Source organism: Equus przewalskii, chromosome 13, assembly GCF_037783145.1.
Source record: "Equus przewalskii isolate Varuska chromosome 13, EquPr2, whole genome shotgun sequence".
Lineage (NCBI taxonomy): Eukaryota > Metazoa > Chordata > Mammalia > Perissodactyla > Equidae > Equus > Equus przewalskii.
The window spans coordinates 50,589,489-50,611,719 of record NC_091843.1 but is presented as its reverse complement, the minus strand read 5'-3'; the positions used below and the strand labels follow the sequence as shown (position 1 = coordinate 50,611,719).

At 39.1% G+C, this 22,231-nt stretch overlaps 1 protein-coding gene across 16 annotated transcripts in view; it reads left to right on the top strand.

Annotated features, from left to right (window-relative positions):
• The first annotated feature begins 12,723 nt into the window (after positions 1-12,723).
• Positions 12,724-22,231, top strand: part of ZNF475 (zinc finger protein 475) — a 54,857-nt gene continuing 45,349 nt past the window's right edge. For 2 of the 16 annotated variants that reach the window (XM_070569461.1, XM_070569469.1), the window contains exons 1-3: positions 13,012-13,138; positions 18,100-18,247; positions 21,070-21,152. The gene's annotated coding sequence lies outside the window, so the exon portion shown is untranslated. Of the gene's footprint in view, positions 12,851-12,953; positions 13,139-18,099; positions 18,248-21,069; positions 21,153-22,231 lie in introns of those variants that run through there. The other 14 variants (XM_070569459.1, XM_070569456.1, XM_008530569.2 and 11 more) reach the window with 12 other exon arrangements.

Here is a 22,231-nt window from a genome sequence, read left to right as displayed (position 1 = left end):
TATAACTATCATTTCAAGGTCGATGGAGTGATTCGATGGACACTCCCAAGGGAAGCCTCTTTTCAAGAGCTCGCCTGTATTCTTTTCCCCAAGACTGAAACTCCTATTATTTTTCTCTCCTTTGGCTTAAGGTATTGAAAGCTTCTGTCAATTTGTAAATTTACTATTGAAAAGATTACATATTCTATTCCCTTCAGACAGGAACATTTTATAATAATCTTTTCGTGTTCGTTAGCAAAGAGCTATGTCTTTAAAGAATGGATCACAGCAGAGTTAAATTTTGATCGTGGATTTTGAGAAAGAAACAGTCCCTAAAAAGAATTTCTCCTTGGAAAGTGAAAACTTAGGTGTGGGTATTAGACTCATGGAAGACTTGGAAAGCAGGCGTGGAGAATGGAAAAAAGGTAGTACCCCCCAAAAGATGATGAAATGGCTCCAAATCACACCCTGTTCACAAATTTTCCTGGGCCTAGCCCTGTCCACAGTAGCCATTTTAGAGGAAAGTGGAAAATACCTTTGAAATGTAACTTCTTTTAAACGTAAATGTAAGACCTTTTTTGTTGCACGGCCAACTTCTCAGTGTAAAGTAGACCAACAGAATCATGGTTCCTTTATACTCTGGCTCTTAGGCCATGCATTAGCAGGCACACTCTGTACCTTAGGGAGTCAGGAAGAGTTGCACTAGGTCAGGAGGACAGTGATTAATGCAGCTGTTGGCACTAAAATTAGGTGCAGTGATTTAATTTGAATTTGGTCATAGCAATCATCATAACTAATATTTCCAGTCCTCTCGTCTGGCCCTTGCCGTTCACTGTTTAAGCACTGTGGCAGTCATTTGGCGATTATAAACGTTCTGATTCTCCTCTTTCTGGGCATGTGGTAGTTACTTTCATTCCCCGCCTTCCTTAAAGTTGTGGCTTACTTTGGCCAGTGGGATGGGAATGAAGGTGATGTGTGTCTCTTTCAGATGAAAGCATTAGCCAGTGGAAGATAGGATCAAACGAACTTGCTTTAAACCATACCCACGCAATAGCCATTGGGAATGTGGAGCTATGAGGACTATTGACTGAAGAATAAATTCTCATAATCACAGCAAGAAGAAAAATGGACAATTACAAATCAGTATTTCTCTGGCTACAATCCACATGCTTTGTGGAAAAGCCAGAAACCCTCAAATTCTTCCAAAGTAGTCCCAAAAGTTCCCAGGAAACTCTTGCTGTGCTCTGTAGCCAAATCTTTTGGCTGCATTATACCATCTGTGATCTTCTCTGCTGCTCCAAATCTCCATGGCAATGGCAATGAACAAAGTAGCCACTCTTTCAACAATGCACACCAGTGGTGTTCCTGCCACAATACTGCAATTACTGAGCCAAAATGGCAGCACCATTTGCCAAGGGCAATGGCACCTAAACCAAAGCTTTGACTGTTGCAGGTAAGACAAACGCCCCCTCACATTGTCATGGAAGCTTCTAGCATCAATATAGCAATGCCATGTAGTCTCAAAAATCTTGTTTATGTTAGTTTTTATTCATTTTTTCATTCCAGGCCTCTTTGTCTCTGAGCTCAAATATGAGATCATCGCAGCTAGACAAGAGCAACAGGCAGAAATGAGGCTATGCTCAGATTCATCTTTACCCTCTGTCTTGGCTGTGAGTACTCCATATAAAACAATGCATCGAAAAGATTCATTCTTCTTTTCAGATAATTTCTCTGCCTGGAGTCTCCTCAGGCCCTTTTGAACAGAGAGACTTGATGGACCCAGCCTATCTGTTCTCCAGACTGGTCTTAGAGTGATCATTGGTTAGGCCTAAGTTGGGTACTCACCTGCAAATACTTTTCAAGCTTGCTGAGTTTCATTGGTGGTATTGACAAGAATGTTGTGGATCAGTCTAAGAAGACACTGAACTAAATAGAATTGAATTAGAGTGAAATGAAGGAAAAGAAAATAATTATAGTGTGGAGCCACTGTAGAATTTCTTTACAAAGTAAATTCTATTGTGGAAAAGAACATCATTAGAAAGAGGATGTTATCACAGTGGAAACTAAACATCTGCACTTGTTTCTGAAGGACAATAATTGAGGCTTTTTAAAAAAATCACTATTATGCAAAGACAGCTACAACCCCAATGAGCCAGCTGACTAATGAGGGTGGCAGAAACTACTTGTCTCCCAAATGCATTCTTCGCATCTTTCTTTAATAATAAAACTTGAGTTTTACCTGGACACACGGTCCTTAAAGGCATACATTGCTCTTAATGAGAGAGATACCCCTTCCATTTCTTCTTTCCCTCTTCTGACTGGTTGGAAGAGAGATACAATAGTGGGAACTTGAACAGCCACCTTGAGACCCTGAGATGGAAGCCACATGATGGTAAAGCAACAAAATATAAGAAGCTTGAGTCCCTGACCAATAAAACTGCCTATCTGTCTTGGGCTATTTTCACTCAGACTGTTAAATGAGACATAAATAAATTTCTATCTACTTTAAGCCGCTGTTATTTTGTTTTTTATGGAAGATAAGATTATAACATAACTAATACAATGAGAAAATTGAAACAGTAAAAAGAAAAGTGCCAAAGATTTGGCCAACCTGGAAAGATCAGAGTTCTTTTAAGGTAAAATACACTTAAGGTAAGGCAAAGAAATTCAAAATGCATTGCTGACAAAGTTACGCCCACCAGTCTTTGTTCAATATAAGGAGAAGCCAGTGTGAGGTTTTTCCAAAATAATACACATTAGTTAATTTACTGTAATTCTGCAGCCCATATCCTCAGCATTGAACATCAAAGATGCCTTTAAATGCCAATAAGTTTCAACAGCTAACTTTACTTTATGAGCTCCACCATGGAAAACCACGTGTTCTTTCATTCCTCAGAATAGTTTCATTAGAAGATTAAGACAATAGAAGAAATATTTCAGAATCTTTTGCCTCTCTCCATTCTCCTATTCCCCACTTCTATGCCAGAGGTTAAAAACCAAATTGCTACAATCCTGAGAATAAACTCCTTTTCCAGCAGCACACGAGTGAATATTCTTTACTCCTAGAAGACTTTCAACCAGAGAATTACCATCTGCCAGGTCCAGTGACTCTCTGTAGGCCACGGGCTGTAAGAGATAGGATCTGCCTGTAGGCTGATTGAGTGTAAGCCCAGTCCTGAATGGATCAGCTGAGTTCATGTAATAGATAAGAACTGTTTGGTTGTCCATAATAGAAAACATGACAAACAGTGACTTAAATCATAATGATATTTGTTACCCCATTAAAAAAAGATGTCTAGAACTAGGAGGTCCCAAGATTCATTAACTTCGGTGGCCTAATGACATCGCCAAATAGCTAGATGCTTTCCGTTCTTCTACTTTGCTGTTCTCAACTCGTGGGGATACAAGGTGGCTGACACAACCCCACACTCACATCCTTTTTCAATCCTACTCAAAAACAGGAAGCTGGAGGAAAGGACAGGAAGTAGCTTTCTCCTTGCACACCTCTGTGCAAATCAAGGAGGAAAATTATTGCCAAAAGCCCTCTCATACCCTGCTCCTCAAATTGTGGTCCTCAGACCACAGCATGGTCCATGATCTGGGAACTTAACAAAATTCAACGTCCCAAGCCCATCCTGATTACTGCTTCAGATTCTACATTTTAACAAGATTCCCGGGTGATTTGCATACACAGTAAAGTTTGAGAAGTACTATTCTAATAAATTTTTTCTTATATCTTTTTAGCCAGAACTTGGTGACACAATTATCCCCTGGTGAAAGGCAAAATGGGGAAGTCATCTTCCTTTTTTAGCCTCTTTAGTGAGAAACAGGAAAGGGCAAATGAAGTAGGGAATGTCTGTTTGTGGGACAACTCCCAGGATCTGCCACAGTATTTCTCCGGGGACAGAGTCGTACAGAACACCATGCTCCCTGCAGTTCAGGGTGACCCACTGTGGCTCTCCGAGTTCATGTAGCTTATGAAACCTGCCCAGAGGATGAAACACTGGCCTCATCAGGAGTATTTTTAACAGGAGGGTGAGACTTTATTCATGTGATTTTGGAAAGGTTTCTTATTTTTGTAATCTTGAGGTTTAAGAGTGCTGTCTAACCCATGGGAATTCAAAGGAAAAACATTAAATCTAGCATAATTGAAGGGAAGGTAAAAAACTGTAAAATAACAGATTTCTTTTCAGTTCTGGTTGGTATGAAATAGTTTTCCACTAGAGCAGTTAATAAAATCTACTTTCATGCACATCCTTTTCTCTGCTATGCATTAGTTTTATGGCCTTATTGAAAATATATTAAGAGGGTTGTTTATAAATAGGAAATAACTGGGTTAGAGGATTTTAGTCTAATTTTTAAAATGAGAATTGTTCTGTTTCAAGGTTGAGCCATTAATAAGCTTAGCCTTCTTAAGTGTTTCATAAAGTAAAATTCTAACGAGTTTTCCAATCACGCAAAGTAATAAAACACAAGGATAAAATGGCATACAGAAAAAATAATAAAATAAAGGAAAAATGTGGGAGACTTCTCAATCTTGGGGTAAGGACTTTGTAAACTCCAATTTAAGCCAATTTTAGTTTGACCTCCTGGTGATTATGTGTTAATTTCCATGTGGTAGTGTGGAAACAATGGACATTTTTTGTCTCAAAATATGTCTACACACTTATTTGAAGCATCCTAAATCAGTGATCTTTCCCACTGGTTGTTTAAAGGGCATTTTGAGAATTGATTTTGGGTTATATTCCCATCTCTTCCCAACTAAATCTTTATTTTGTTTAATTCCATGGAAAATGCATGTTCCCAATGAATATATCTCACTGTTGCCTTACCTGTTTGATGTGATAGAATAAATTGGGTGTAACTCCAGAGAAACAGAAAGCTTTGTAAGGAAAAAGCAGAGAAGTCTTCAGTATAGAGATGGCTATTTGACTTCAGACATGCTGCAGACACGTTCAAGAGTGTGTCCTTAAATCGAAAGTGCAAATGAGTCAGTGGTCGTGTACAGGCGAGCAAAGAATTGGAAGACAGGTCACTCCTTACAAAGCTTGGCATGTTTTAGGTGCACATAGTTCTCATTGAATTGGCTGGGAGGCCCCTACAGAGATCTGCTGGCAGACCGTGGTGCCCACTAAAACAACTGTGACTTTCAATAAAAATTCATGCCATGGGTGCCAAAGCAAACTTGTGAAAATTGTCCACTTTCAGGCAACCCGGACAAAAACCTTAGGAGGGCTGAAGTCACTATTTAAAAGGCTCTCTATAAGAGCCAAGGGAAATGTATCCTTGATTTATTCGAATACAGGTTCTTGCAAATGGCAAAGCCACAGTAGGCCAAATTTGCATTTCATACCTGGAGCCTGGATTTGGCTCAACCTAATCTGGCCAGTGAAAACAATGAGGCTCCTTGGTGCTTGTTCTCTGAGATGCTAAAAGGAGATTTCAGGAATGTGGTGAAACTGGATCTTAAATTTAAAGATTTGGTGATTAATTGGAGGTTTGGGGGAGTCCTGTTTTTATTTTTTCACATAGACTGTGTTCATTGAATTAAAAGGAAAATAATATTTTCAACAAAGGGAAAAAGCAAGTTCAATTACGAAACTACAAGCCTTAAGAAAATATATTTTTTCTCTTCTGGTATTTGAATTTCAGATTCTCGTCAAATGTGACTTGTATCCAGCCTGCTTAGTGGTAAATCAGAATGTCACCACTTGACCTTGGCAAAGTTACCTGGTAATGAGGATGAAAGGTGTATGGAACAATTTGTGTCTATCTGAGTCACAGAGTTTTCCTTCAACAGCACAAATGTGTCATCTGTTTTGTCATGGCCCGTCTTGAGCAATAGAAGCTGCAGTGGCCATAGAGAGAAATGGGAAGGGCACCAGCCTGCAGGTCAGGAGGCAATATTCACACATAGGTATATATTTGTAAATGCATAGACTTTCTGGAAGGATTTTCAAGAAACTAGTAATAGAGGTTGCTCCTGGAGTAGGTCTGGAGTGGGAACCTGGTGAGTCGGGGTGGAAAAAGAGTTTTTTTGTATGTAGACCATTTTTCCATTTCGTACTGCATATATATGTATATATTGCCCAATCAAGAAAATGAATATAATATCAAGAGACAGAGTGAGAAAGACCATATTTTTTATTGGCTCTGCATTAAACTGGGTAGATAATTTTCTCCCTCTGCACCATAGATAACTCTTTTCCGAAATAAAGTGGGATAGAGTTTAGACTACAGAAATAGCTAATATTTCTTAAAGCAGGGACTCAGTTATAGAAAATAATGTTTTCCGTTCTGAGTCTGATGTGGGAAAAGCAATATATTTTTAATAATAACAATATAAGCCAGAAGCAGTATCTTGTAGCCAAAAAGTTCAAACGTCAATGGTTGTGTATTGAGCAGCTGCTCTGAGAAGGAGCACTAGGGAAGTGAGAGGGGAAAGAAGTTCCTGAGGTGGAAGCTATGGGGAACAGGCAAGCATGGCGATTAAGGGCTCAGAGGACATAGCATCAGGGCACATTCAAGGGCAGAACTTGGTTAAGACTATGTTTGCCTGTCTGGGATCATCACTTCACAAGAGCTTCTGCCAGCCTTTGCTTTATCTAGAAGCAAACTTTGGTGTGGCTGCCCTTGACCAGCTCAGTTGACCTTGTCTTAGTATTTTCCTGTAACTGGGCTGTGGCTTCATACCTTAGATTAAGTACTTGCCCACACTTCAGACAGGAACAAGCTTTATTCCCACCTACTCTAATTCCATTACAGCTTTCACAGGGGACGACTAGGTTTAGTTCTCTGTTCTTGCACCTTCTCTAGCTGGCTTTTGCATTGTAGAAGTGTTTTCACCCTTAGTCACATATGACTGAACGTCTGCCACTTAGCTGCTTAGGGCAGATGCTGCAGAAAAGGGTATAGGCTTTGAAGTCATTCAGGCAGGGCCTATGTTCACATCTCAAAGGTGTCCTCACTTGCTGGCTGGAGAAATATGACTCAGCTACTTAGACTCTCTGTGCCTGCTGCTTCATTGGTAATGTAATCCCTTAGTTATGCAGCAGGAGTCTGGAAAGAACCTGTTGACACAGCCTATTCGAGAAAGAAAGCATTCTCATTTGAACACATGAAGAGTACAGAGCACTATTGACATTTTGAACCAGAGAACTCTTTTCTGTGGAGGGCTGTGTTGTACATTATAGGAGGGTTAGTAGCATCCCTGGCCTCTACCGACTAGATGCCAGCAGCAAGCCCCCAACCCCATATACGACAACCAAAAATAACTCTAGACATTGCCAAATGTCCCTGGGAGTGGAGTGGAGTATCTGCACTGGTTTGGGAACTAATGATTCAGAGGATGATTTTCCTATCACGTTTCATTTTGGTTTATACAGAGCTAGACTAGAGTTGGCGTCTGGACAATATTGTCTTTTTCCAGTGTCCCTTACCATGTGCCCACCATCCAGCTTTATTAGGCAGCTCACTAGGGTGATGGGGACATTGTTTCCACAAGAGTTAGCTTAAGGCTTTCAGAGTTCAAGGAGCGCCTCTACAAGGCCAAGAAACTAGGACCAGTTGATATTGACCAACTCTTTGGTAAAGCTTTCCTGAGTTATTACTTTAACCAAGTTTCCATCTCAGCAAAGATCTGCAGGAAATCAGGGAGTGGGGAGAGACAGAAAACTCCATCCTATCATAGCAAAGGGAGGACTCAACAGCAAGCTGTCTGAACAAGCATACCACAAAAGTAACCTCTCTTCTTTCTTTCTAGCTCACAGAATATAGCACTCCCTGCTTACCAGCTGCCATCTCTCTCTTCACTCACTCAGGGTGGTGACCAACAGCCTACACACCAGGAACTGTGGGCTGTGACTTTGGTTTTGGACCCTTTATTTCTTGGATGGATTATATTTATATTCGTTGGGTCTTGAAGTCAGTCTGAGGAATTTGTACTTTTTTTTTAACCAGTGGAGTGGTTAAGAGAGGAGACAACTTCTAATAGGTGGAAGGGTGACAGTGTTAAATACATCAAAGTCATTGTGGGTAATGGAAACTGGAAAAAACTCTTGGATGAGTTGATCGGGATCTGAATATGTTCTAAGAATATGAATATCATTGAATATGTTCTAAGAAGCTGCTTCGGTGAGAGAAGAGGATAGAAACCGGAAGAGGGTGGGTGCACAGAACAAATGCAGATTATTATTTTTTAAGACAGAGGGCACCTGGGACTGGCTGAAGCTTGAGGGGAAGAAGCCAGTAGAATAGAAGAAGGAGAAATTAAAGGTGCTAGAGAGGAGGGATAACAGGGAAGAAATTACCAGAGAAGAAACAGCCCTCCCTCTGAGACTCGTGGAAAGAATTAAAAGAGGGAATTCCCTGGTAACTTACTGTTTTCAATTAAGAGGTTGAAATGCCTTTCATAAAATGTACATGGAAAGGTAAAATATTAGACTGTTATCAGCCCTGAACACTCTAATTTAAACCAGCTTTAGAAATCTGTGGGTAATAAACTAGTGATTAAGTATTTATTAAACATTTATCGTTCACTTTCCGTAAGGTGCTGGACTTCTGCCAATTCTCTGAAAAGAGAGGCAAAATTATTTCAAAATGTTTATATTATATTAAGTAGAATACTTTAACTAAGTATTAATGTGGCCTTAACATCTTGTAACTTTTAGTCATCTTCAACCAAGCTGGTTCTTATTTTCTCTTTTAACAAAAGATTGTGTGCCCAGCTTGGTGGGCAAATGTTTACTGAGCGCCTACTGTGTACAAGTCCTGTGTTCGGTCTGGTTTAGTGGATGTTGGAGAAAAGGTGGAGGAGCAGGGTGGAGAGCTGTGCCAGGACAGCTTGGAGAGCCAGAATTTGTGATGAGTTGTCCAGACTCACAGCAAATATTTAAAACTTAGAATCTCAGGCCCTCGAAACAGGAGTATATAAACAACACAGTATATACAAAATATTTTATTATCAGCAGAGCACCAGATATAACACTGAAGACACATCCCAGTCCACCGGAAGTGAGATCAAAACAAAGAAATCCTTCTATCTTCCCTGGCAGTGTTTTTATTATGCCAGAGATAAAGCAAGAGAGTCCTTTGATAATTTTTTATTGGAGTCTGAGTTTAAATCTGTGGCACTTAAAGAAATAACTTAATGTCCTCTCTTTAGATGCCTTGTCAATTTTAAAAAGTCAGACCAATGGTATATTTTTGCCTGAAGACAGCTGGCTGGACTAGAGGTTATTTTAAAGTCCACTTCAGCTGCAAGAGTTTTATTTCTATGATAAAACCACTCAAATGCATAGAAAATATAATACACTTATTGCCCTTTTCAAATAAGTCCACTTTTCTCTTGAACACAGTTAAGGAACAATATGCTGTGCTTTTCTGTTTTGGCAATTTAGGAAGTATTTCCATGGTTTTTGTGGCCTCTTGGTCACTTTTTCTCTGTCTTAGCTTGACCGTAAGTTTATCTGAGGTCAGCATTGTCAGCTCTTCAGACGTCTGTCCCTCAGGCATTCCCATGGAGCCAGTATAAATTGGCTTTGTGATAACATAATTTTAGATTATACATTGGTTTGTGGCCCACCAAAGGGCCATAATACATAAACAGATATAAGGTAAACCTGTGGTATTAAAATTTCAGAATTGGGGAGTATTAGAAAAAATATATATAAAAAGACTCAAATGGGAAGCAATAATGAAAAAAAAAGTTGAGAAACACTGCCCCAGGGCAAGGAGTCCTCGGGGATTTAAGATGTGTTGGGCAGGATTCTGATGCAACAAATACAATACCGTTTTTTTAAGTTTTAAAAGTCTGTATTTAAAGTGTATCCTCCCCCTTTTCTTTCTAATTTACCACAGGACACTTTTTGCAATGTTTTAAATTTAGACGTTTAAAATTCAACACAGTATACAAAACTCAATTTATGCAAAGGCTTTTCCTGTGACAGGCGTATCTTGAAAAACGGCTCTCTTTTTTTGAGGTCAGACTGTTCTGTGTGGCAATCTGGCAGTGAGGTCTTGCGGGAGGCAGTGGAAAGAGTCATTGGGCATCAGAAAGGTGTACATTTCAATCCCAGATTTGCCATGGATTAGCCTCGCAATTGGGGGCCAGTCATTTAAAGGCCCTGAGCTCCAGTTTCCTTATCTTGCAAACAAGGATACTAGCTCTTCGTCTTATAGGGTTGTTAAAGGATTTGAGATGACGGATGTCAGCTGGCTGGCAGTGGCTGTTTTTGAGTTAGGTGGTAAGGCGAGGTAAACAATAACTGGGTAGAAGAGAACGAGATGCCCGGTGGACCTATTTTCCCAAATTTCACAAACATCCTGTTTGAGTTCCTGCTGCAGCTGTTTAAAAAAAAGTCTTGCACACAGAATGTAGCCCCTGACCAGTTTAAATAAACTCAGAAGGATTATCAGTAGCTTTTAGAGTAAGATTTGGGCTTTGCATCAATGAAGAGACACCAGGATGATCAGAGATAGCAGCTAGGAGCAGCGTTTCTCCTGCTCCATAGAATCACCATGATTTATTCCTTTGATGAAAAAGTCAGGGGCTTGTGAATGCACAACAGCTGTGGTTTTATGAAGGGAAAATAAGCCAGAATTCCTTGTGGTGGGGCTGCTGCCACGAGGGATCATTGGTGGAGGCTGGCATCATCCTGCAGTGACACAAACATGACTGGACATCAGATAGTTTGAAATAACTCGCAATTGTTTTAGGTGAGAAAAGCTCAAGTCACACCAAACCAGACAAGCTCTGTTTAAGCAAGGGCTTCAGTGTCTTTGATCTGAGGTTAGTTGAGTGTCTGGAGTGGGAACAGAAGAAGGAACACAGTTATCTTGAAGCTCTGGTCCTGCTTGCCCACTCAGCAGATGTGAGCAGTTTAGCTGTCACCATGAATCAAGGGCTTTTCCCCCCAATGTTATAAATAGGGATGGGTAAATATTTTGGATTCATCAGCCTCTAAGTATTCTTCAGAAGTTTTGGGTTCAACCAAACAGAATACATCGTGCTGAGCACATTCTCCCTTGATTTTTTAAGGACCGTGTGTGATTTATGGGAAATGGAATCCATATGTTTCTGCTTCATTTACACTTAAGTCATCAAAAGGTTGTGTTGTAAGAGCTGTTTGATGTCCAAGATGCCTTTTAAGATTGATTTTTTTAAAAAAATATAAGCCACTTAAAAGTTTTGGTCCCTTTAAAAGACAGAGAAAGCGCGAGAGAGCCACCTAAGAAGGCCTGTTTTGACAAGATGAAATAAATTTGAATATCGGGAAGTTTAATTTAAGCTGAAACTATAAATCCATGAATTTCAATTGGGTCGAGAATTTGAGGGAAAACAAAAGCTCCTCTCGAGCCAGTTTCAGAGGGAGCTCCGATGGTTGCAGAAAAGCAGCTGGCAACTCGGCGACCCCGCCAGGGAAGAGACGGCTGTGGATGCTCCGTTAGCTACCCAGTGCCCACTGCTGGAGGAGCTGTCGTGTTGGGCCTCCTGAGAGCAGCGGCTGCAGTCCAGATAAAGAACCCTTTGCCCTATTTTAGCATGGAAATATCTGCTCTCTCGGTGTTTTCCCGGGATTGTCCTGTCCCAGGCCAGCATTTCCTGTCTGTTCCTCTGCCATCTGGCCCAAAAAGCCGGCCACTGGACTGAATACTGTGTGTGCATTTGGGATGGTGTTTATTTGTTGGGCAATTTCTTTAGAAAAATCCCTCATGTAGCTCACAATAGGGCAGAGAAAGCATGAAGTTTGTGTAGAGTAAGGAATATGTTGACTAGAGACCCACGAGATAGTAAAAAGTCAAATGTAAAACTAAGCTGTCTTGCCTCCATCTCAATATTTAGTCCCTCTTATAGCAGTTCTTAAGTCATTTTAAGCACGTTTGATCATCCATATATGGCATCTTATGAAAGGTTTCAAACGAAAAGCATCCAAATTAGAATTATCTTATGTGATGGTATACCTGAGATATCTTTAACTTTCTGTAGAGGATAAGTCTATTCATCTTTAGAGTGTTATAGGATGTTAGAATGTGGAACTTCATTAGCCAGTGGTGTCTTTAGATTGCGTGGTCTGAAGTCACTTCAACAGAACTAACAGTCCTGTGAATTACCTATATATCCCAGTTCAATTATCTAGGGGTGAGCGACAGAGTTTTAGAATCTTAAAGGTTAGGGGGATTTTTCCCCCAACTCCCAGCTCTAAGAAACATTTAATAAAGTATTTCTTAGTCTCGTCATCCAGCTGTTACTACCATTAACATTTTCATGTATGTTCTTTAAACGCATGCATATGCACACACACACACATACACAGAGTGTAATAAGATCATATTGTTTACTCTGTTTGTAGCATCTCTTTTTAGAAATATATTGTGGACTTGTTCCTGTGTTAATGAAACGTTTTACCTTCCTGAGCTTTAATGCTGCAGGAGTATTTCATTGTAGGATTGTACCATAATTAGCTTAGTGTCTCAGAGTATCTTTAAACATGGGGCCTAAAAATCATAATTATTTCAGGTACATTTTTAAATGTTGACCTTAGTTTTTAAAAATGTTTGCTCTATCTTAAGATAGATTAGAAAATAAGCTAACCATATCTTCTACATCTTGTATTTCCCTATGTTTTAGACCAAAGCACAGATCTTTGAGAGCCATGGGGAATATCCATCTCCCTCTTTTAGAAGAGGCTAAGCTCTCCTATATAGCTGATGCTTTTTAAAGACCCTAGAAAATGTCAATAAGACAGTCAGTAAGTTTTGTTTCTTTTTCTTCCCACACCAAGAAGAGCCTTGTGATTTAAATTCATCTGCCTCTCCTTGTTTGATTCATCCATCGGTAAAGTTCCTGGAGTCAACTTCAAAGGAAGCTAAGGTCCGTACCCAATCTGCTGTCAGTTTCTAAGTTCCTTCACTCCTTGTTTTGGATTTTTCCAATCCGTTACTAGAGAACTCTGTCCTGTCCCTTTTGTTGACAGGTTGCCAGGATACATCCAGGCGACAAAGGCCAGGGCTCCTGTTACTATAAGAACTCCTGCAAGAGTGAATGTGAATTGTGGCGCTCCCAGCTATTCTGCTCCTGTTTCCATCAGCCCCCTCCCTGAGGGGCTCAAGAGGCTGTGATAAAAGCCAAAGTACCAAGGCAAAGAACAAATGTCACAAGGTGAGGCTCTCAGGTGGGCTCTTTCTCTGTTGGCTGGTAGCTAATCAGTCTCAAATCTTACCTTTCAACTAATAATGGCTACTTATTTCAGATAATCTTGATCTCTTCTGCTTCCTTCTCACCAGTGTGTAGTAAATATTTCCTTGCTATAGAAAAGGAATTCAAAGAAAAATAATTACTCTTAAGTTCTTAAATTGAAGTTCCTAAAATCAATGAATTTGATAAATATGTGTAACCACGTAACCCATCACCTTAATCAAGACAGGATATTTCTATCACCTGGGAAGTTTGCTCACATCCCTTCCAGTCAATCTTCCCTCCACAGGCAACCACAATTCTGATTTATATTCCATGAATAATTTGACTGTTCATGGACTTTATATGAATAGAATCATACAGTATATATTCTTGTATCTGACTTTTTTGGCTCAGGAGAATGTTTTTGAGATTCTTCCATGTTGCTGTGTATATTACTAGTTCAATTCTTTGCGTAGGTGAGTATTATTGCATTACAGTATTATTCCACATTTGTTTATCTATTCTTCTATTGATTGGTATTTGGTTTGTTTCCAGATTGGGTCTCATATAACTAAAGTTGCTATAAACATTCTTACACAAGCCTTTTGGTGGACATATGTTTTCATTTATCTTGAGTTCAGACCTAGAATTGAAACTGATGAAAGATAGGTAGATGTTTGTTTAACTTCATAATAGGTATGAAATGATATGTCACTGTGGTTACAATTAGCATTTCCCTGATAACTAATGAAGTTGAACATTTTCACATGAGATTGTTGGAGATTTATATCTCACTTTCATTGAGCATCTGCTCACATTTTTTGCCCATTTTAGATTTTTTCTTTTTTATATGATCTTTACTGATGTATAATTTACATACAATAAAATGCACTCATTTTAAGTACACAGTTTGATGAGTTTTGACAAATGATTACATCCACGTAACTAATATTAATTAATATAAGAACACGTCCATTAACTTCTGTAGTCCGTTCTCCACCCATCCATCTACCCACCAAGCAATCGCTAAAACAGAAAATCACTATTTTCTCTCAGCTACAGATTGGCTTTGCCTGTTCTGGGGTTTCATATGTGGAATAATTCAGTACACACTCTTTTGTATCTGATTTCTGTTATTCAGCATAATATTTTTGAGAGGGATCCTTGTCATTGTGTGTATCAGTGGAGTGTTCATTTTTATTGCGAAGTAATATTCTATTGTATGAATATGCCGTAATTTGTTTATTCATTTATTTGATCATATATATTACGTTGTTTCCAGTTTTTCACTAAGAGTAAAAGCTGCTACAAACATTTGTGTACATCTTTTTGTGGACGTACATTTTCACTTCTCCCGGGTAATTATTTAGGGATAGAATGCCCGTGTCATCAGGTAGGTGTACGTTTAACTCTGTGAGGAACTGCCAAACAGTTCTCCAGAATGATGAGAATATTTCACACCTCCACCAGGCATTCATGGGCGTTCTGGTTTTTCCACATCCTCACTAACACTTGGTATTAGCAATCTTTTTAATTTTAGCCATTCTAGTGTGTGTTTAGTGGTATCTCTGTGGTTTTAATTTGCATTTTTCTAATGACTAACAACTAATAATGTTGAATTTTATTTCATGAGCTTAATGACTATTTATACATTTTCTGTTGTGAATAGTCTATTCTAAGCTTTGTGCATTTTTAAGATTGAGTTACTTGACATAGGACATAATATATATATTTATACATATGATATAAATCTTTTTCAAATATATGTCTTGCAAACATTTCTTCTCAATCTACAGCTTGCCTTTTAATTTTCTTAATGGTGTTTTTTAAGGAGTAGAATTTTCTAATCTTTATGAAGGAAAATTTTTAATTCTTTCTCTTTTAAATTTAGTGCTTTTGGCGTTTTGTCCAAGAAATCTTTGCAAATAACAGGATCAAAAAGATATTCTGTGCTTTCTTCTAGGAGATTTATAGTGTTTATATTTATATATTTTCATATATGTTTTATATTTAGTTCTATGATCCACCTTGAATGAATTTTTGTGTGTGGTGAAAGTGGAGCATTGATAGTAATTTTTCAGTTGTTCTACCGTCATTTGTTTAAAAGATTTTCCTCTCTCTGTTGAATTGTCTTAGCCTCTTTGTCAAAAATGAATTGACCACATATGTGAATCAACCATATATTTCTGGACTCTGTTAGGTGAATTTATTTATCTATATTTATTGGTATCATTAGTTTCTAATAAGCCAGCTCATCTTGATTTGCAAATAGTAAAGCAAGTATGAAAGTATAAAAACAAATATACAAGTTGGGGCCAGCCAGGTGGAGTAGTGGTTAAGTTTGCACACTCTGCTTTGGCGGCCCAAGGTTCATGGGTTTGCATCCCAGGCACAGACCTACACACTGCTCACCTAGTCATGCTGTGGTGCCGTCCCACATATAAACAGAGGGAGATGGCCACAGATGTTCACTCAGGGGCAATCTTCCTCAAGCAAAAAGAGGAAGATTGGCAGCAGATGTTAGCTCAGAGCCAATTTTGCTCACCAAAACATAAACAAACAAAAAAACCCCAAATATACAAGTTGAATCCTTCCATGTCTGCTTGCCAGTGGAACCATGCACGTGCATCAGGTTGGGCATTCTTTCTTGAATGTTGTCCAAACTTTTCCTTAGGCAGTAATCTGATTTTAAGTGATTCTATAATAAGGAAGAGCCAAAACCATGCAGTTATAAATTTATTCAAGAATGATAATGCCAGCAAAAGAGATGTATTTTTCAAACCCATTTATACAGAATGTGACTTAAACTTGATTTTCATTCACTCATTCAATCATTTATTGAGTACTGTGTTCCAGACACTGCTAGACAAGGAAAGAGGAAAGGAGACTATTTCTTGTTTCACTTTCTGCAAGGAAATTATTTACTATCTCTACTCTATTGGATATTTAACAATGTATTTCTCACAATTACAGAGAAAAAAATCTATACTTGGTAAAACAAGCATCAGATTCAATATCTTCAGGCATACCTATGAATTGATAGAAAATTGTCAATACTCAAACGTTTACTGTGGAAAAACATTTGCTCAGGCTTTCCAAGTTTGCTATCACTGTCATAAAATATCCATTTCTTTTGAGCCTGAGAATGTAAACTATCATTTCTGTCAGTTGCATTTTCTAGCTTATTTTACAATTTGAATCTTATATATTATTTCTAAGAGAAATTTGTTTGAAAACTGGACCTTAATATGGCTGTTGCTTCTCTGCATCTATATAATGTCAACAAATATATAATATTATTTTAAATAGTTTTCCCAATTCTGTGGTGAGTGAAACATTTGAAGAATACATGTAATTCTAAAAAAATTATAAATGGTAAAGAATCTGAACAATTCCAGAACATTCTTCCTGAGGGAGTCATGGTGATTCCTGTAGAGTCTTAAAAACATAGAAACATTTTCAAAATATCACAGCATGCAAGTACAGCAGTAGGCATACACCATGTGGAGGGCAGCAGAGAGGGAGAATGTAATGGAGGCAAGTTGTTAACAGGTTAAAAGTGATGACTAGTTGTAAATAGAATGTCCAGGGGGCAAAGCAGGCAAACATTTTTTTGAGAGGAGACTCTAAGAGGAGTCTAATAGAGTTGTATGCAAGCAAAACTTGGTAGAATTCTGGTTGCGTTGAGTGCTATTTTTTTTTTTCCTGAGGAAGATTAGCCCTGAGCTAACATCTGTTGCCAATATTCCTCTTCTTTTTTTGCTTGAGGAAGATTACCCCTAAGCTAACATCTGTGCCAATCTTCCTCCACTTTATATGTGGGTCACCACCACAGCATGACTGATGAGTGGTGTAGGTCCACACTCAGGATCTGAACCTGTGAACCTGGGCTGCTGAATGGGAGCACACTGAACTAAACCACTATGCCACAAGGCCCAGGCCTGCATTGAATGCTATTTGTAAATTCACATTAATAACTGGAAGTTTTACTGTTAGAATAAAAGGGAGTCTCATTTGTATGTTCTACTTCAGAGGTCACGAAACTTTTCCTATAAATGCTCAAATAGTAAATAATTTAGGCCTTGTAGGCCATATGCTCTCCAGTTATAGGGCAAAAGCTGTCCGAGACAACTGCATCAATGAATAAACATGACTCTATTCCAATAAAACCTTATTTACAAAAAGATGTGGATAGCTGGTCAGATTTGGCCAGTGAGCTGTAGTTTGTGGACCCTCATTCTAATCTTCAAGGAATTCTGATGAAATATCTTCTAAAATCATATTTCGACATTTAAAGACTTGTAGCCTCAAAATTGTTCTTCCTCTGGATACCTGGTACTCTGGGGCTCCCTTCAGAAGAGATATGACTTCCAAGGAGAATTAAACTTTGACCGTCATCTGAAGTCAGAATGCATGTGGTCAAGAGAAACAATACATGAACAAGGCCAGCTCAGGAAAGGCCAACACTCAGATTCTCCTTCAGCTTTCTACCTACTCATATAGCACCCAGCGCATGTGTCTAGCTAGTCATGCAGCCACCTCTGGTGTGCCCATCTAGCTCCATTCTCAGGGGCAGCTCCATGCCATCAATGCTGGTTGTTCATGACTTGAGAAACAATCTTTACCACAAGGTACAGGGCTTGGTCCCATAGATAGTTCTTGGCTAGATTCTCACTTCTCTTGGATTCAGTAGAGTCATACTTCTAAAGCTAGAATACTAAGTCCTGGAGTTAGTATTGTAAGGAGAATTGAACAAGGGTTAGATGCTCAGGTATCCCTGAGACTTGAGAAAATACCACAAAACTGGCTGTTAACCCTTCCTTTTCAAAAGTCCTTTTATGTTTTTATTGCTGTATTTAAATAACAAGCTTGATTTCTATTTCAAAATTTAAGATAAAATCAAGCTAATCTCACTCAGCTCATTCAACATGTACATTCAACAGGTACTTTGCTAGAACCTGTGATGTGCCTGGTACTGGGCTAGGTGCTGAGGATATAACCATGTGGAGAGAAAACAAGTCCCTAATGTCTTGGAGTCCAAGCAAAGGAGAGATACTACACATGTATACAAACAAGACAAAAACATATTTAGTAAGTGCTGGGAAGAAAATAAAGAATGATGTCGTTAACTCTGAGGGTGGTAGTGGCAGTGGTACATGTGTACATGTGTATGTGTGTGTGCATGCATGTGTATGTGTGTCTCTGTGTGCATGTATATGCATGTGTTCACATGGATGCAGGTGTGCATGCATGTCTCTGTGTGTGGGTGTGTGTCTACATGTATGTGTGTGCATGCACGTGTATGTGTATGTGTTTGAGAGAGAAAGAGAAATTGCTTGAGAAAAAGTAGTCAAGAACGGTCTCTGAGTCGATAATACTTAAGTAGAGACCTTAAGGACAAAATGAGAAAGCTATGCAAAAAACTGGGGGAAGATTCTAGGCAGTGACAAGAGCATGTACAAAGCCACTTTCCAGTCCCTCCCCTAACCTACCCCAGAGAAAGAATGAGTTTGGCTTGTCTGAGGAACTAAAAGGTGAACACAGATGAAGCACAGTGCAGACAGGGCAGAGTAAAGGGAAACCAAGGCAGAGATTTAAGGAGGCACCAGAGTACAGAGGATCCTCATGGTCAAGAGTTTGGATGTTATTTTGAGAGTAATGGGACAACCATGGAACATTTAGTCCAGGGAGGTTTAGGATATGTTTTGTAACTGAAGAAGTTGAATATGACTGCTCTGAAAAAGATGGATTAGAGGGGGCAAGAGTGGCTAAGGCTGAACAGCATAAGGATGGCGAGACAGGCCCATTCACCCACCTGGCAGTCAACTTAAGAGGAAGGCAGAACACCCAAAAGCAATAATTGGCCATGTGAACAAAAGAAGTGCAAATGTTTATATGTGAATTAATAAAACATTCCAAGAGATTATCCAACATCAAGGGGGTAGAAAGAAGTGCAAGAGCATGGAAGAAGAGATGTATTAAGATGCAAAAAGTAGGAAGAGCAGGAGATGAGAAAACGCGAAAAAAGAGAGCGTCAGAAGATGACTAGAGTAGGATAAGATGTTTACTTTTCTGCCAAATCATTAATAGGCAATCATACAGGGAATGAAAAGATGCTAAGTATTTGTTTAGAGTGTCTATTAGTGCATTTTACTTTTCCTCTTGCTCTCTTCTCCCCAATCCCACATCTCCCATGCAAGCCCACAGTAAGATCAAGAACCTAGTGGGAGAGCCGGAGCAGAGGAAAACATCCTCATGATCTTCTCAGCCTGGCCTCACCACCAGTGTGACTTCTCTCAAGTCACAAGATATAGTCAAAGGTTATTTTTTAAAATTACTGTGAAGTGAACAAAGAACAAAATGAGAAGTAGTGAGGATTGGAGACAGAAGAAATAAGCAATTGGAGAAAGAATAAGAATTCCATTTTCAGCCAACAGTTGTCCTTATTAGTACCATCTGACCTGGTTACAATCCAGCATAGCATTCCCAAATAAGCATTAGATGGATGGGCATCCTAGCATGGATTCATTGCAAAATGAAGATTATGACAATGATTATCAATACATCTCTTGTCCTATAAGGAACATAGAGAGGGATGTGTAGAGAAGTGTGTGTGTGTGTGTGGTGTGTATGTGTTCTTGTGTGTGAGCAATTGGAAGCAGAGTGCTCAGCGAAGTGATATAAATATAACTAATAAAATTCCAGCCTCTTTCTAAACAAGCATACAAATTTATTGAAAGGATGGAAATATATATATTTGATTTTTGAAAAGCTGTTTACATTATGGCTCATTTTAAAATAAGAAATGTGTAATAAGAAATTAGTATTTACATTATTTTTGAATAAGTTCCCTGGCACTTCCTCTCAAAAAATACCAAATGGTTGTGCAACATTAAAATAAGACAAATCTTGGATTGCTTTATCTATTCAGTTCCAAGTGAGCCATCTTATATATGAAACACATGCCATTTCAATCAACAGAAATTAAAACCACATTTTCCTCTTCAGTTAGCCTATTTCCTATGTCAAATACCATGTCAAGTGGAGTTTAATTAACTATTGGGGTATTTGTGGGTGACAAGAAGTTTCCAAATAAAGTTTTCAACAGAGACTCCCAGGAGAAGCTTATTGATAAGTAGCACAGGAATACTGTTCCAGCTAAAGTGACTTAAATGGAATTATCAATTGCTTGCCTAATCTATTGTGATTCACCAACAGTTTAGTAATCTTTAATGTAACTGAATCTATTTCAGTGTTCATTTTGTAGCTGGAGTTTTACAACTAACCGAAAAAAGATTCAAGATTTGTAGCCTAAAATTGTGTCATTCTTCCTCATGACATTTACAGGACAGCTCTTGAATCTATGAATTTCCAAAGATTGGCTCCATAATGTCTTGAGAGAGCTCAGCCTATTCTATATACTTTTTCCATATAATTGTGGCATCGTAAGATCCTGACATCTGAAAAACTAGAAAACTAGGAACACAATGGTATGAGCAAATAAATGAAAACCAGCTTACAACACTTAAGTGGAAGTTTGAGAAGACAACTGGGAGGAAAGAACAGTGAACAGCAAATAAAAGTGCAGCCCTGAAAAATTGCCAAAGTTCACTGAAAGCAAATGGGGACTTGACAAACTGCATGTCATCTGCGCTTTCCCACCCCGGGAGGCAGGGTGAAAACATAGTCCCCCAGACAGAGAAGAAGGAAAAACCTTTTTAGGCAGCTTAGGAGCCACATGACAAATCTTCCATGTTTGTCCTTTAGTGGAGCAGCCTTGGTAGATGGGACTTCCGCTCCTGAAAGGACAGGAAAGGTAGAGGAGGAGAGTGAAAAGAAGAGGATACTCATGATGCCTATCGTTGGTGTCCCGTGGACCTAAGCTGACGGAATTGTCTGAAAATTTTCCCTAGGAGCTGGGCTAACCACAAACCATCACAGAAAACCCACACAGGACAAGAGCTCTACTAGAACCAAGGATTGGTCCGTCTGCTGGGTATGAAGACAGTAAAATGACATAATTTAAAGAGTGCCGTAGTAGTAGTGAAGTAATTGCATCCATGAGGGAAAGGCCAAGACCAGCACTGAAGCACTGGTATCGTTGAGCCTCTGAATATCTCTAGACTTCCTACTTTGACATAAAAGAAATATGCCTCTATTTCTTTAAGTGGCAGGAGTAGGGTTTTCTTTTTTGTAGCGAGGCACGATGCTAACAGATGCGTAATTGAAGTAAACATATTGTAATCATTAGCTTGTTAACTCATGGGTGGAAGAGTCAGGTTATTTGGAAATATCTCTAATGAATAATATGGTGGTGGTGACGGGAACTCAAAAACTGTCACAAAATCTCTCTTCTGGGCTCCAGCGCCAGAGGCAGCATTCCAGGCAGAGTGAACTGTCAAATAAATCCAGGTCCAGGCAGGCCTTCTTACTAGACTCAAGCATCCTCAGACAGTGGGGCATTCATTAGAAGGGTACATATGTGTGGAAACATCGGGGAATCTAACAACTGGGCCTCAGGAAGCACAAGGTCTACCTGCTTCAGGGCAATTCCTAGCCAAAGAGTGGAGGGGACTCTGTTCTCTGGTCTAGACATCAAAAAAAAATAATAGGTAATTTTTCATAAAAGTTTCAGAATTCTAGAGGAAAATCGAAGGAGCTTCTCAACCAAGTTCTTTTTATTTCTGCTGAGTAGAGTGTTAATAATCCGGTATGATTCCAGTGGCTTTTCATCCCTATGCTTATCAGATCTTTTCCTTGAATTGTTTCAAATGAGCAGAACCAAAACTAGAGGACCACCCCCGCCCACCCCACTTCGTTTTCCAGGAGAAGTGGGGAAAGAGTCCTGTCAGCAGTCAAGCCCTGCCAACCCAACCTGGTCACTGCTTTTCCACCCGTGAGGTCACCTTCTTCCTCTTTCACACCTGACATAATTGACAGTGATAACATCCAAAAATAATTTCTCATTTCTTACTTGGGACATTGTGACAAAGGCTTCTTCTATTCTCTAATAGCACTATCACAACATTCTAGGAGCACAGATATTCTCTAGACATAGAGTAAGATATAAAGACC